We start from the raw sequence: 15,951 nt of genomic DNA on the forward strand, positions 1-15,951 counted from the left end.
TATGACTGACTGTGAGACGAGAAGATGAAGATTTTCTGCTCCCAGCATACATTGCAGCATGCTTAGGCAAATGAGGAGCGAGACCCACCAATCCCTCGCCACTTCGCTGAAAGCTCCTCATCTGCATAAAGAGAACACTTTGACAAGGGAGCAGAGTGGCGCAGCGGAAGCGTGCTGGGCCCATAACCCAGAGGTCGATGGATCGAAACCATCCTCTGCTATAATATTTCTTGTTTTTTCTTCTGAGAACCAATCTGTCATTTCCACGCTACCAGCAAGGAAAAGCGCAGGCTTGTGCTAGCTATGTGAGAAAAGACTTCTCAACTATCTGTCTCTGCTGAAATACAAGAGAGTGATCGCCAAAGGATCAACCCCATACTTTGAAAGTAAAGATACCCAATTATAAGCATAAATGACTGGTGGGACCGTCACACGTTTTTCTGGGCATGCTTTGAATGTCATTCTTGCCTTTTCGTTCTGCTCTTATAATTCTCCTGGGCATTTCATGGAAGGCACTCTCTTTCTCTTCGCTGCTTTGCTTCCAATGCTGCCTAAATATGTTCATTTCCACTATTTGTACTACTGCTTTCCATTTCTTCTCTTCTGCACAGATTTGGCCTTGGTTTCAATCCCCAGTTTCTTACCCTCTACAAGAAATTTCTACTGCTTTTCATGTTGGTATCTAAACCAAATGCACCATTGAAACTGGTGCAAGATAGTCATTGAACTCGGGATTGTAATCTTTAGAACCGAGAGCACCCATATCATAGGGCGTTGGTGGTATAGTGGTGAGTATAGCTGCTTCCCAAGCAGTTGACCCGGGTTCGATTCCCGGCCAATGCAGTGCAAATTTTTATATGTTCTCCAAGCAGGATTTGTTTTAATGCAACATGTCACAAAACGGAAATATCATGAACAGATTAATCAGACGTTAAATTAAAAAAAAAATGAAATACTTAGGCAGGCATCTCGATCGCCCCATCTGCTACATTCATTGTCCTATTAGATGCTATTTTCCAAAAAGCAGAGTCACCACTCACATGTGCTGGTAATAAATATGTTGCGGGCGGTAGACAATGAAAGGGCTGAACCCCGACCAGACATTCTAACTCTAGCATCTCTATATTAAAAAGCATTTCTAGGCAATATCTAGCATGTGAATAAAAGTAGGCAAGATCCACCGATGAATCTGCCAAAAGTCCCCAACGATTTTGTGCACACTTGTTCTCTCACCTGAATGCAGCGCCACCTTGTAGCCATCGGATGTAACTGCAGCTCACAAAATGTTATATCAGAGAGCAAGTTGAGAGGACTCCAAGAGGCAGATGTCCATGGAAAGAGCCTCTCACGACAGCAGGAAGGTTGGATATTTCAAGATGGCAACATTTCCTGTCCAACGTCCTCACGTCCCGAACGCTCCCAAACGCTCAAAAGCCTCGCCCTCACCGGGTAGATCTCTGGCTCCCAGTTAAAATCAAATCCTGAGCATGCTAGCGCTAGGATCAAAGAGAGAGGAGAGGGTTAGAGAGCTGCTATCTTGGTAAAGGCCTGAAACTGCTAGTTCCCAAGAGGGTCTGCACTTTCAGTTATGACTGACTGTGAGACGAGAAGATGAAGATTTTCTGCACCCAGCATACATTGCAGCATGCTTAGGCAAATGAGGAGCGAGACCCACCAATCCCTTGCCACTTCGCTGAAAGCTCCTCCTCTGCATGAAGAGAACACTTTTACAAGGGAGCAGAGTGGCGCAGCGGAAGCGTGCTGGGCCCATAACCCAGAGGTCGATGGATCGAAACCATCCTCTGCTATAATATTTCTTGTTTTTTCTTCTGAGAACCAATCTGTCATTTCCACGCTACCAGCAAGGAAAAGCGCAGGCTTGTGCTAGCTATGTGAGAAAAGACTTCTCAACTATCTGTCTCTGCTGAAATACAAGAGAGTGATCGCCAAAGGATCAACCCCATACTTTGAAAGTAAAGATACCCAATTATAAGCATAAATGACTGGTGGGACCGTCACACGTTTTTCTGGGCATGCTTTGAATGTCATTCTTGCCTTTTCGTTCTGCTCTTATCATTCTCCTGGGCATTTCATGGAAGGCACTCTCTTTCTCTTCGCTGCTTTGCTTCCAATGCTGCCTAAATATGTTCATTTCCACTATTTGTACTACTGCTTTCCATTTCTTCTCTTCTGCACAGATTTGGCCTTGGTTTCAATCCCCAGTTCCTTACCCTCTACAAGAAACTTTCTACTGCTTTTCATGTTGGTATCTAAACCAAATGCACCATTGAAACTGGTGCAAGATAGTCATTGAACTCGGGGTTGTAATCTTTAGAACCGAGAGCAACCACATCATAGGGCGTTGGTGGTATAGTGGTGAGCATAGCTGCTTCCCAAGCAGTTGACCCGGGTTCGATTCCCGGCCAATGCAGTGCAAATTTTTATATGTTCTCCAAGCAGTATTTGTTTTAATGCAACATGTCACAAAACGGAAATATCATGAACAGATTAATCAGACGTTAAAATAAAAAAAAAATGAAATACTTAGGCAGGCATCTCGATCGCCCCATCTGCTACATTCATTGTCCTATTAGATGCTATTTTCCAAAAAGCAGAGTCACCACTCACATGTGCTGGTAATAAATATGTTGCGGGCGGTAGACAATGAAAGGGCTGATCCCCGACCAGACATTCTAACTCTAGCATCTCTATATTAAAAAGCATTTCTAGGCAATATCTAGCATGTGAATAAAAGTAGGCAAGATCCACCGATGAATCTGGCAAAAGTCCCCAACAATTTTGTGCACACTTGTTCTCTCACCTGAATGCAGCGCCACCTTGTAGCCATCGGATGTAACTGCAGCTCACAAAATGTTATATCAGAGAGCAAGTTGAGAGGACTCCAAGAGGCAGATGTCCATGGAAAGAGCCTCTCACGACAGCAGGAAGGTTGGATATTTCAAGATGGCAACATTTCCTGTCCAATGTCCTCACGTCCCGAACGCTCCCAAACGCTCAAAAGCCTCCCCTCACCGGGTAGATCTCTGGCTCCCAGTTAAAATCAAATCCTGAGCATGCTAGCGCTAGGATCAAAGAGAGAGGAGAGGGTTAGAGAGCTGCTATCTTGGTAAAGGCCTGAAACTGCTAGTTCCCAAGAGGGTCTGCACTTTCAGTTATGACTGACTGTGAGACGAGAAGATGAAGATTTTCTGCACCCAGCATACATTGCAGCATGCTTAGGCAAATGAGGAGCGAGACCCACCAATCCCTCGCCACTTCGCTGAAAGCTCCTCCTCTGCATAAAGAGAACACTTTTACAAGGGAGCAGAGTGGCGCAGCGGAAGCGTGCTGGGCCCATAACCCAGAGGTCGATGGATCGAAACCATCCTCTGCTATAATATTTCTTGTTTTTTCTTCTGAGGACCAATCTGTCATTTCCACGCTACCAGCAAGGAAAAGCGCAGGCTTGTGCTAGCTATGTGAGAAAAGACTTCTCAACTATCTGTCTCTGCTGAAATACAAGAGAGTGATCGCCAAAGGATCAACCCCATACTTTGAAAGTAAAGATACCCAATTATAAGCATAAATGACTGGTGGGACCGTCACACGTTTTTCTGGGCATGCTTTGAATGTCATTCTTGCCTTTTCGTTCTGCTCTTATCATTCTCCTGGGCATTTCATGGAAGGCACTCTCTTTCTCTTCGCTGCTTTGCTTCCAATGCTGCCTAAATATGTTCATTTCCACTATTTGTACTACTGTTTTCCATTTCTTCTCTTCTGCACAGATTTGGCCTTGGTTTCAATCCCCAGTTCCTTACCCTCTACAAGAAACTTTCTACTGCTTTTCATGTTGGTATCTAAACCAAATGCACCATTGAAACTGGTGCAAGATAGTCATTGAACTCGGGGTTGTAATCTTTAGAACCGAGAGCACCCACATCATAGGGCGTTGGTGGTATAGTGGTGAGCATAGCTGCTTCCCAAGCAGTTGACCCGGGTTCGATTCCCGGCCAATGCAGTGCAAATTTTTATATGTTCTCCAAGCAGGATTTGTTTTAATGCAACATGTCACAAAACGGAAATATCATGAACAGATTAATCAGACGTTAAATTAAAAAAAAAATGAAATACTTAGGCAGGCATCTCGATCGCCCCATCTGCTACATTAATTGTCCTATTAGATGCTATTTTCCAAAAAGCAGAGTCACCACTCACATGTGCTGGTAATAAATATGTTGCGGGCGGTAGACAATGAAAGGGCTGAACCCCGACCAGACATTCTAAGTCTAGCATCTCTATATTAAAAAGCATTTCTAGGCAATATCTAGCATGTGAATAAAAGTAGGCAAGATCCACCGATGAATCTGGCAAAAGTCCCCAACGATTTTGTGCACACTTGTTCTCTCACCTGAATGCAGCGCCACCTTGTAGCCATCGGATGTAACTGCAGCTCACAAAATGTTATATCAGAGAGCAAGTTGAGAGGACTCCAAGAGGCAGATGTCCATGGAAAGAGCCTCTCACGAAAGCAGGAAGGTTGGATATTTCAAGATGGCAACATTTCCAGTCCAATGTCCTCACGTCCCGAACGCTCCCAAACGCTCAAAAGCCTCACACCATGCAAGCCCTCAGCGGGTAGATCTCTGGCTCCCAGTTAAAATCAAATCCTGAGCATGCTAGCGCTAGGATCAAAGAGAGAGGAGAGGGTTAGAGAGCTGCTATCTTGGTAAAGGCCTGAAACTGCTAGTTCCCAAGAGGGTCTGCACTTTCAGTTATGACTGACTGTGAGACGAGAAGATGAAGATTTTCTGCACCCAGCATACATTGCAGCATGCTTAGGCAAATGAGGAGCGAGACCCACCAATCCCTCGCCACTTCGCTGAAAGCTCCTCCTCTGCATAAAGAGAACACTTTTACAAGGGAGCAGAGTGGCGCAGCGGAAGCCTGCTGGGCCCATAACCCAGAGGTCGATGGATCGAAACCATCCTCTGCTATAATATTTCTTGTTTTTTCTTCTGAGAACCAATCTGTCATTTCCACGCTACCAGCAAGGAAAAGCGCAGGCTTGTGCTAGCTATGTGAGAAAAGACTTCTCAACTATCTGTCTCTGCTGAAATACAAGAGAGTGATCGCCAAAGGATCAACCCCATACTTTGAAAGTAAAGATACCCAATTATAAGCATAAATGACTGGTGGGACCGTCACACCTTTTTCTGGGCATGCTTTGAATGTCATTCTTGCCTTTTCGTTCTGCTCTTATCATTCTCCTGGGCATTTCATGGAAGGCACTCTCTTTCTCTTCGCTGCTTTGCTTCCAATGCTGCCTAAATATGTTCATTTCCACTATTTGTACTACTGCTTTCCATTTCTTCTCTTCTGCACAGATTTGGCCTTGGTTTCAATCCCCAGTTCCTTACCCTCTACAAGAAACTTTCTACTGCTTTTCATGTTGGTATCTAAACCAAATGCACCATTGAAACTGGTGCAAGATAGTCATTGAACTCGGGGTTGTAATCTTTAGAACCGAGAGCAACCACATCATAGGGCGTTGGTGGTATAGTGGTGAGCATAGCTGCTTCCCAAGCAGTTGACCCGGGTTCGATTCCCGGCCAATGCAGTGCAAATTTTTATATGTTCTCCAAGCAGGATTTGTTTTAATGCAACATGTCACAAAACGGAAATATCATGAACAGATTAATCAGACGTTAAAATAAAAAAAAAATGAAATACTTAGGCAGGCATCTCGATCGCCCCATCTGCTACATTCATTGTCCTATTAGATGCTATTTTCCAAAAAGCAGAGTCACCACTCACATGTGCTGGTAATAAATATGTTGCGGGCGGTAGACAATGAAAGGGCTGATCCCCGACCAGACATTCTAACTCTAGCATCTCTATATTAAAAAGCATTTCTAGGCAATATCTAACATGTGAATAAAAGTAGGCAAGATCCACCGATGAATCTGGCAAAAGTCCCCAACAATTTTGTGCACACTTGTTCTCTCACCTGAATGCAGCGCCACCTTGTAGCCATCGGATGTAACTGCAGCTCACAAAATGTTATATCAGAGAGCAAGTTGAGAGGACTCCAAGAGGCAGATGTCCATGGAAAGAGCCTCTCACGACAGCAGGAAGGTTGGATATTTCAAGATGGCAACATTTCCTGTCCAATGTCCTCACGTCCCGAACGCTCCCAAACGCTCAAAAGCCTCCCCTCACCGGGTAGATCTCTGGCTCCCAGTTAAAATCAAATCCTGAGCATGCTAGCGCTAGGATCAAAGAGAGAGGAGAGGGTTAGAGAGCTGCTATCTTGGTAAAGGCCTGAAACTGCTAGTTCCCAAGAGGGTCTGCACTTTCAGTTATGACTGACTGTGAGACGAGAAGATGAAGATTTTCTGCACCCAGCATACATTGCAGCATGCTTAGGCAAATGAGGAGCGAGACCCACCAATCCCTCGCCACTTCGCTGAAAGCTCCTCCTCTGCATAAAGAGAACACTTTTACAAGGGAGCAGAGTGGCGCAGCGGAAGCGTGCTGGGCCCATAACCCAGAGGTCGATGGATCGAAACCATCCTCTGCTATAATATTTCTTGTTTTTTCTTCTGAGGACCAATCTGTCATTTCCACGCTACCAGCAAGGAAAAGCGCAGGCTTGTGCTAGCTATGTGAGAAAAGACTTCTCAACTATCTGTCTCTGCTGAAATACAAGAGAGTGATCGCCAAAGGATCAACCCCATACTTTGAAAGTAAAGATACCCAATTATAAGCATAAATGACTGGTGGGACCGTCACACGTTTTTCTGGGCATGCTTTGAATGTCATTCTTGCCTTTTCGTTCTGCTCTTATCATTCTCCTGGGCATTTCATGGAAGGCACTCTCTTTCTCCTCGCTGCTTTGCTTCCAATGATGCCTAAATATGTTCATTTCCACTATTTGTACTACTGCTTTCCATTTCTTCTCTTCTGCACAGATTTGGCCTTGGTTTCAATCCCCAGTTCCTTACCCTCTACAAGAAACTTTCTACTGCTTTTCATGTTGGTATCTAAACCAAATGCACCATTGAAACTGGTGCAAGATAGTCATTGAACTCGGGGTTGTAATCTTTAGAACCGAGAGCACCCACATCATAGGGCGTTGGTGGTATAGTGGTGAGCATAGCTGCTTCCCAAGCAGTTGACCCGGGTTCAATTCCCGGCCAATGCAGTGCAAATTTTTATATGTTCTCCAAGCAGGATTTGTTTTAATGCAACATGTCACAAAACGGAAATATCATGAACAGATTAATCAGACGTTAAATTAAAAAAAAAATGAAATACTTAGGCAGGCATCTCGATCGCCCCATCTGCTACATTCATTGTCCTATTAGATGCTATTTTCCAAAAAGCAGAGTCACCACTCACATGTGCTGGTAATAAATATGTTGCGGGCGGTAGACAATGAAAGGGCTGAACCCCGACCAGACATTCTAACTCTAGCATCTCTATATTAAAAAGCATTTCTAGGCAATATCTAGCATGTGAATAAAAGTAGGCAAGATCCACCGATGAATCTGGCAAAAGTCCCCAACGATTTTGTGCACACTTGTTCTCTCACCTGAATGCAGCGCCACCTTGTAGCCATCGGATGTAACTGCAGCTCACAAAATGTTATATCAGAGAGCAAGTTGAGAGGACTCCAAGAGGCAGATGTCCATGGAAAGAGCCTCTCACGACAGCAGGAAGGTTGGATATTTCAAGATGGCAACATTTCCTGTCCAATGTCCTCACGTCCCGAACGCTCCCAAACGCTCAAAAGCCTCACACCGGGCAAGTCCTCAGCGGGTAGATCTCTGGCTCCCAGTTAAAATCAAATCCTGAGCATGCTAGCGCTAGGATCAAAGAGAGAGGAGAGGGTTAGAGAGCTGCTATCTTGGTAAAGGCCTGAAACTGCTAGTTCCCAAGAGGGTCTGCACTTTCAGTTATGACTGACTGTGAGACGAGAAGATGAAGATTTTCTGCACCCAGCATACATTGCAGCATGCTTAGGCAAATGAGGAGTGAGACCCACCAATCCCTCGCCACTTCGCTGAAAGCTCCTCCTCTGCATAAAGAGAACACTTTTACAAGGGAGCAGAGTGGCGCAGCGGAAGCCTGCTGGGCCCATAACCCAGAGGTCGATGGATCGAAACCATCCTCTGCTATAATATTTCTTGTTTTTTCTTCTGAGAACCAATCTGTCATTTCCACGCTACCAGCAAGGAAAAGCGCAGGCTTGTGCTAGCTATGTGAGAAAAGACTTCTCAACTATCTGTCTCTGCTGAAATACAAGAGAGTGATCGCCAAAGGATCAACCCCATACTTTGAAAGTAAAGATACCCAATTATAAGCATAAATGACTGGTGGGACCGTCACACCTTTTTCTGGGCATGCTTTGAATGTCATTCTTGCCTTTTTGTTCTGCTCTTATCATTCTCCTGGGCATTTCATGGAAGGCACTCTCTTTCTCTTCGCTGCTTTGCTTCCAATGCTGCCTAAATATGTTCATTTCCACTATTTGTACTACTGCTTTCCATTTCTTCTCTTCTGCACAGATTTGGCCTTGGTTTCAATACCCAGTTCCTTACCCTCTACAAGAAACTTTCTACTGCTTTTCATGTTGGTATCTAAACCAAATGCACCATTGAAACTGGTGCAAGATAGTCATTGAACTCGGGGTTGTAATCTTTAGAACCGAGAGCACCCACATCATAGGGCGTTGGTGGTATAGTGCTGAGCATAGCTGCTTCCCAAGCAGTTGACCCGGGTTCAATTCCCGGCCAATGCAGTGCAAATTTTTATATGTTCTCCAAGCAGGATTTGTTTTAATGCAACATGTCACAAAACGGAAATATCATGAACAGATTAATCAGACGTTAAATTAAAAAAAAAATGAAATACTTAGGCAGGCATCTCGATCGCCCCATCTGCTACATTCATTGTCCTATTAGATGCTATTTTCCAAAAAGCAGAGTCACCACTCACATGTGCTGGTAATAAATATGTTGCGGGCGGTAGACAATGAAAGGGCTGAACCCCGACCAGACATTCTAACTCTAGCATCTCTATATTAAAAAGCATTTCTAGGCAATATCTAGCATGTGAATAAAAGTAGGCAAGATCCACCGATGAATCTGGCAAAAGTCCCCAACGATTTTGTGCACACTTGTTCTCTCACCTGAATGCAGCGCCACCTTGTAGCCATCGGATGTAACTGCAGCTCACAAAATGTTATATCACAGAGCAAGTTGAGAGGACTCCAAGAGGCAGATGTCCATGGAAAGAGCCTCTCACGACAGCAGGAAGGTTGGATATTTCAAGATGGCAACATTTCCTGTCCAATGTCCTCACGTCCCGAACGCTCCCAAACGCTCAAAAGCCTCACACCGGGCAAGTCCTCAGCGGGTAGATCTCTGGCTCCCAGTTAAAATCAAATCCTGAGCATGCTAGCGCTAGGATCAAAGAGAGAGGAGAGGGTTAGAGAGCTGCTATCTTGGTAAAGGCCTGAAACTGCTAGTTCCCAAGAGGGTCTGCACTTTCAGTTATGACTGACTGTGAGACGAGAAGATGAAGATTTTCTGCACCCAGCATACATTGCAGCATGCTTAGGCAAATGAGGAGCGAGACCCACCAATCCCTCGCCACTTCGCTGAAAGCTCCTCCTCTGCATAAAGAGAACACTTTTACAAGGGAGCAGAGTGGCGCAGCGGAAGCCTGCTGGGCCCATAACCCAGAGGTCGATGGATCGAAACCATCCTCTGCTATAATATTTCTTGTTTTTTCTTCTGAGAACCAATCTGTCATTTCCACGCTACCAGCAAGGAAAAGCGCAGGCTTGTGCTAGCTATGTGAGAAAAGACTTCTCAACTATCTGTCTCTGCTGAAATACAAGAGAGTGATCGCCAAAGGATCAACCCCATACTTTGAAAGTAAAGATACCCAATTATAAGCATAAATGACTGGTGGGACCGTCACACCTTTTTCTGGGCATGCTTTGAATGTCATTCTTGCCTTTTCGTTCTGCTCTTATCATTCTCCTGGGCATTTCATGGAAGGCACTCTCTTTCTCTTCGCTGCTTTGCTTCCAATGCTGCCTAAATATGTTCATTTCCACTATTTGTACTACTGCTTTCCATTTCTTCTCTTCTGCACAGATTTGGCCTTGGTTTCAATACCCAGTTCCTTACCCTCTACAAGAAACTTTCTACTGCTTTTCATGTTGGTATCTAAACCAAATGCACCATTGAAACTGGTGCAAGATAGTCATTGAACTCGGGGTTGTAATCTTTAGAACCGAGAGCAACCACATCATAGGGCGTTGGTGGTATAGTGGTGAGCATAGCTGCTTCCCAAGCAGTTGACCCGGGTTCGATTCCCGGCCAATGCAGTGCAAATTTTTATATGTTCTCCAAGCAGGATTTGTTTTAATGCAACATGTCACAAAACGGAAATATCATGAACAGATTAATCAGACGTTAAATTAAAAAAAAAATGAAATACTTAGGCAGGCATCTCGATCGCCCCATCTGCTACATTCATTGTCCTATTAGATGCTATTTTCCAAAAAGCAGAGTCACCACTCACATGTGCTGGTAATAAATATGTTGCGGGCGGTAGACAATGAAAGGGCTGAACCCCGACCAGACATTCTAACTCTAGCATCTCTATATTAAAAAGCATTTCTAGGCAATATCTAGCATGTGAATAAAAGTAGGCAAGATCCACCGATGAATCTGGCAAAAGTCCCCAACGATTTTGTGCACACTTGTTCTCTCACCTGAATGCAGCGCCACCTTGTAGCCATCGGATGTAACTGCAGCTCACAAAATGTTATATCACAGAGCAAGTTGAGAGGACTCCAAGAGGCAGATGTCCATGGAAAGAGCCTCTCACGACAGCAGGAAGGTTGGATATTTCAAGATGGCAACATTTCCTGTCCAATGTCCTCATGTCCCGAACGCTCCCAAACGCTCAAAAGCCTCACACCGGGCAAGTCCTCAGCGGGTAGATCTCTGGCTCCCAGTTAAAATCAAATCCTGAGCATGCTAGCGCTAGGATCAAAGAGAGAGGAGAGGGTTAGAGAGCTGCTATCTTGGTAAAGGCCTGAAACTGCTAGTTCCCAAGAGGGTCTGCACTTTCAGTTATGACTGACTGTGAGACGAGAAGATGAAGATTTTCTGCACCCAGCATACATTGCAGCATGCTTAGGCAAATGAGGAGCGAGACCCACCAATCCCTCGCCACTTCGCTGAAAGCTCCTCCTCTGCATAAAGAGAACACTTTTACAAGGGAGCAGAGTGGCGCAGCGGAAGCCTGCTGGGCCCATAACCCAGAGGTCGATGGATCGAAACCATCCTCTGCTATAATATTTCTTGTTTTTTCTTCTGAGAACCAATCTGTCATTTCCACGCTACCAGCAAGGAAAAGCGCAGGCTTGTGCTAGCTATGTGAGAAAAGACTTCTCAACTATCTGTCTCTGCTGAAATACAAGAGAGTGATCGCCAAAGGATCAACCCCATACTTTGAAAGTAAAGATACCCAATTATAAGCATAAATGACTGGTGGGACCGTCACACCTTTTTCTGGGCATGCTTTGAATGTCATTCTTGCCTTTTCGTTCTGCTCTTATCATTCTCCTGGGCATTTCATGGAAGGCACTCTCTTTCTCTTCGCTGCTTTGCTTCCAATGCTGCCTAAATATGTTCATTTCCACTATTTGTACTACTGTTTTCCATTTCTTCTCTTCTGCACAGATTTGGCCTTGGTTTCAATCCCCAGTTCCTTACCCTCTACAAGAAACTTTCTACTGCTTTTCATGTTGGTATCTAAACCAAATGCACCATTGAAACTGGTGCAAGATAGTCATTGAACTCGGGGTTGTAATCTTTAGAACCGAGAGCACCCACATCATAGGGCGTTGGTGGTATAGTGGTGAGCATAGCTGCTTCCCAAGCAATTGACCCGGGTTCGATTCCCGGCCAATGCAGTGCAAATTTTTATATGTTCTCCAAGCAGGATTTGTTTTAATGCAACATGTCACAAAACGGAAATATCATGAACAGATTAATCAGACGTTAAATTAAAAAAAAAATGAAATACTTAGGCAGGCATCTCGATCGCCCCATCTGCTACATTAATTGTCCTATTAGATGCTATTTTCCAAAAAGCAGAGTCACCACTCACATGTGCTGGTAATAAATATGTTGCGGGCGGTAGACAATGAAAGGGCTGAACCCCGACCAGACATTCTAAGTCTAGCATCTCTATATTAAAAAGCATTTCTAGGCAATATCTAGCATGTGAATAAAAGTAGGCAAGATCCACCGATGAATCTGGCAAAAGTCCCCAACGATTTTGTGCACACTTGTTCTCTCACCTGAATGCAGCGCCACCTTGTAGCCATCGGATGTAACTGCAGCTCACAAAATGTTATATCAGAGAGCAAGTTGAGAGGACTCCAAGAGGCAGATGTCCATGGAAAGAGCCTCTCACGAAAGCAGGAAGGTTGGATATTTCAAGATGGCAACATTTCCAGTCCAATGTCCTCACGTCCCGAACGCTCCCAAACGCTCAAAAGCCTCACACCAGGCAAGCCCTCAGCGGGTAGATCTCTGGCTCCCAGTTAAAATCAAATCCTGAGCATGCTAGCGCTAGGATCAAAGAGAGAGGAGAGGGTTAGAGAGCTGCTATCTTGGTAAAGGCCTGAAACTGCTAGTTCCCAAGAGGGTCTGCACTTTCAGTTATGACTGACTGTGAGACGAGAAGATGAAGATTTTCTGCACCCAGCATACATTGCAGCATGCTTAGGCAAATGAGGAGCGAGACCCACCAATCCCTCGCCACTTCGCTGAAAGCTCCTCCTCTGCATAAAGAGAACACTTTTACAAGGGAGCAGAGTGGCGCAGCGGAAGCCTGCTGGGCCCATAACCCAGAGGTCGATGGATCGAAACCATCCTCTGCTATAATATTTCTTGTTTTTTCTTCTGAGAACCAATCTGTCATTTCCACGCTACCAGCAAGGAAAAGCGCAGGCTTGTGCTAGCTATGTGAGAAAAGACTTCTCAACTATCTGTCTCTGCTGAAATACAAGAGAGTGATCGCCAAAGGATCAACCCCATACTTTGAAAGTAAAGATACCCAATTATAAGCATAAATGACTGGTGGGACCGTCACACCTTTTTCTGGGCATGCTTTGAATGTCATTCTTGCCTTTTCGTTCTGCTCTTATCATTCTCCTGGGCATTTCATGGAAGGCACTCTCTTTCTCTTCGCTGCTTTGCTTCCAATGCTGCCTAAATATGTTCATTTCCACTATTTGTACTACTGCTTTCCATTTCTTCTCTTCTGCACAGATTTGGCCTTGGTTTCAATCCCCAGTTCCTTACCCTCTACAAGAAACTTTCTACTGCTTTTCATGTTGGTATCTAAACCAAATGCACCATTGAAACTGGTGCAAGATAGTCATTGAACTCGGGGTTGTAATCTTTAGAACCGAGAGCAACCACATCATAGGGCGTTGGTGGTATAGTGGTGAGCATAGCTGCTTCCCAAGCAGTTGACCCGGGTTCGATTCCCGGCCAATGCAGTGCAAATTTTTATATGTTCTCCAAGCAGGATTTGTTTTAATGCAACATGTCACAAAACGGAAATATCATGAACAGATTAATCAGACGTTAAAATAAAAAAAAAATGAAATACTTAGGCAGGCATCTCGATCGCCCCATCTGCTACATTCATTGTCCTATTAGATGCTATTTTCCAAAAAGCAGAGTCACCACTCACATGTGCTGGTAATAAATATGTTGCGGGCGGTAGACAATGAAAGGGCTGATCCCCGACCAGACATTCTAACTCTAGCATCTCTATATTAAAAAGCATTTCTAGGCAATATCTAACATGTGAATAAAAGTAGGCAAGATCCACCGATGAATCTGGCAAAAGTCCCCAACAATTTTGTGCACACTTGTTCTCTCACCTGAATGCAGCGCCACCTTGTAGCCATCGGATGTAACTGCAGCTCACAAAATGTTATATCAGAGAGCAAGTTGAGAGGACTCCAAGAGGCAGATGTCCATGGAAAGAGCCTCTCACGACAGCAGGAAGGTTGGATATTTCAAGATGGCAACATTTCCTGTCCAATGTCCTCACGTCCCGAACGCTCCCAAACGCTCAAAAGCCTCCCCTCACCGGGTAGATCTCTGGCTCCCAGTTAAAATCAAATCCTGAGCATGCTAGCGCTAGGATCAAAGAGAGAGGAGAGGGTTAGAGAGCTGCTATCTTGGTAAAGGCCTGAAACTGCTAGTTCCCAAGAGGGTCTGCACTTTCAGTTATGACTGACTGTGAGACGAGAAGATGAAGATTTTCTGCACCCAGCATACATTGCAGCATGCTTAGGCAAATGAGGAGCGAGACCCACCAATCCCTCGCCACTTCGCTGAAAGCTCCTCCTCTGCATAAAGAGAACACTTTTACAAGGGAGCAGAGTGGCGCAGCGGAAGCGTGCTGGGCCCATAACCCAGAGGTCGATGGATCGAAACCATCCTCTGCTATAATATTTCTTGTTTTTTCTTCTGAGGACCAATCTGTCATTTCCACGCTACCAGCAAGGAAAAGCGCAGGCTTGTGCTAGCTATGTGAGAAAAGACTTCTCAACTATCTGTCTCTGCTGAAATACAAGAGAGTGATCGCCAAAGGATCAACCCCATACTTTGAAAGTAAAGATACCCAATTATAAGCATAAATGACTGGTGGGACCGTCACACGTTTTTCTGGGCATGCTTTGAATGTCATTCTTGCCTTTTCGTTCTGCTCTTATCATTCTCCTGGGCATTTCATGGAAGGCACTCTCTTTCTCCTCGCTGCTTTGCTTCCAATGATGCCTAAATATGTTCATTTCCACTATTTGTACTACTGCTTTCCATTTCTTCTCTTCTGCACAGATTTGGCCTTGGTTTCAATCCCCAGTTCCTTACCCTCTAAAAGAAACTTTCTACTGCTTTTCATGTTGGTATCTAAACCAAATGCACCATTGAAACTGGTGCAAGATAGTCATTGAACTCGGGGTTGTAATCTTTAGAACCGAGAGCACCCACATCATAGGGCGTTGGTGGTATAGTGGTGAGCATAGCTGCTTCCCAAGCAGTTGACCCGGGTTCAATTCCCGGCCAATGCAGTGCAAATTTTTATATGTTCTCCAAGCAGGATTTGTTTTAATGCAACATGTCACAAAACGGAAATATCATGAACAGATTAATCAGACGTTAAATTAAAAAAAAAATGAAATACTTAGGCAGGCATCTCGATCGCCCCATCTGCTACATTCATTGTCCTATTAGATGCTATTTTCCAAAAAGCAGAGTCACCACTCACATGTGCTGGTAATAAATATGTTGCGGGCGGTAGACAATGAAAGGGCTGAACCCCGACCAGACATTCTAACTCTAGCATCTCTATATTAAAAAGCATTTCTAGGCAATATCTAGCATGTGAATAAAAGTAGGCAAGATCCACCGATGAATCTGGCAAAAGTCCCCAACGATTTTGTGCACACTTGTTCTCTCACCTGAATGCAGCGCCACCTTGTAGCCATCGGATGTAACTGCAGCTCACAAAATGTTATATCAGAGAGCAAGTTGAGAGGACTCCAAGAGGCAGATGTCCATGGAAAGAGCCTCTCACGACAGCAGGAAGGTTGGATATTTCAAGATGGCAACATTTCCTGTCCAATGTCCTCACGTCCCGAACGCTCCCAAACGCTCAAAAGCCTCACACCGGGCAAGTCCTCAGCGGGTAGATCTCTGGCTCCCAGTTAAAATCAAATCCTGAGCATGCTAGCGCTAGGATCAAAGAGAGAGGAGAGGGTTAGAGAGCTGCTATCTTGGTAAAGGCCTGAAACTGCTAGTTCCCAAGAGGGTCTGCACTTTCAGTTATGACTGA

General features: G+C 44.7%; 8 non-coding genes across 8 annotated transcripts; all 8 read left to right on the forward strand.

Moving 5' to 3' along the window:
* Window positions 1-771: 771 nt before the first annotated feature.
* On the forward strand, window positions 772-843 carry TRNAG-CCC (transfer RNA glycine (anticodon CCC)). The gene has a single exon. It is a non-coding gene; the product is annotated as a tRNA-Gly (tRNA).
* A 1,516-nt stretch (window positions 844-2,359) lies between these two features.
* TRNAG-CCC (transfer RNA glycine (anticodon CCC)) lies at window positions 2,360-2,431 on the forward strand. Its single transcript has one exon. It is a non-coding gene; the product is annotated as a tRNA-Gly (tRNA).
* Window positions 2,432-3,946: 1,515 nt separating this feature from the next.
* TRNAG-CCC (transfer RNA glycine (anticodon CCC)) lies at window positions 3,947-4,018 on the forward strand. The gene has a single exon. It is a non-coding gene; the product is annotated as a tRNA-Gly (tRNA).
* Window positions 4,019-5,545: 1,527 nt separating this feature from the next.
* Window positions 5,546-5,617, forward strand: TRNAG-CCC (transfer RNA glycine (anticodon CCC)). The gene has a single exon. It is a non-coding gene; the product is annotated as a tRNA-Gly (tRNA).
* A 1,515-nt stretch (window positions 5,618-7,132) lies between these two features.
* On the forward strand, window positions 7,133-7,204 carry TRNAG-CCC (transfer RNA glycine (anticodon CCC)). Its single transcript has one exon. It is a non-coding gene; the product is annotated as a tRNA-Gly (tRNA).
* Window positions 7,205-10,330: 3,126 nt separating this feature from the next.
* On the forward strand, window positions 10,331-10,402 carry TRNAG-CCC (transfer RNA glycine (anticodon CCC)). Its single transcript has one exon. It is a non-coding gene; the product is annotated as a tRNA-Gly (tRNA).
* Window positions 10,403-13,528: 3,126 nt separating this feature from the next.
* On the forward strand, window positions 13,529-13,600 carry TRNAG-CCC (transfer RNA glycine (anticodon CCC)). The gene has a single exon. It is a non-coding gene; the product is annotated as a tRNA-Gly (tRNA).
* Window positions 13,601-15,115: 1,515 nt separating this feature from the next.
* On the forward strand, window positions 15,116-15,187 carry TRNAG-CCC (transfer RNA glycine (anticodon CCC)). The gene has a single exon. It is a non-coding gene; the product is annotated as a tRNA-Gly (tRNA).
* Window positions 15,188-15,951: the final 764 nt, after the last annotated feature.

This window comes from Triturus cristatus, chromosome 11 (assembly GCF_964204655.1).
Source record: "Triturus cristatus chromosome 11, aTriCri1.1, whole genome shotgun sequence".
NCBI classification, from domain to species: domain Eukaryota; kingdom Metazoa; phylum Chordata; class Amphibia; order Caudata; family Salamandridae; genus Triturus; species Triturus cristatus.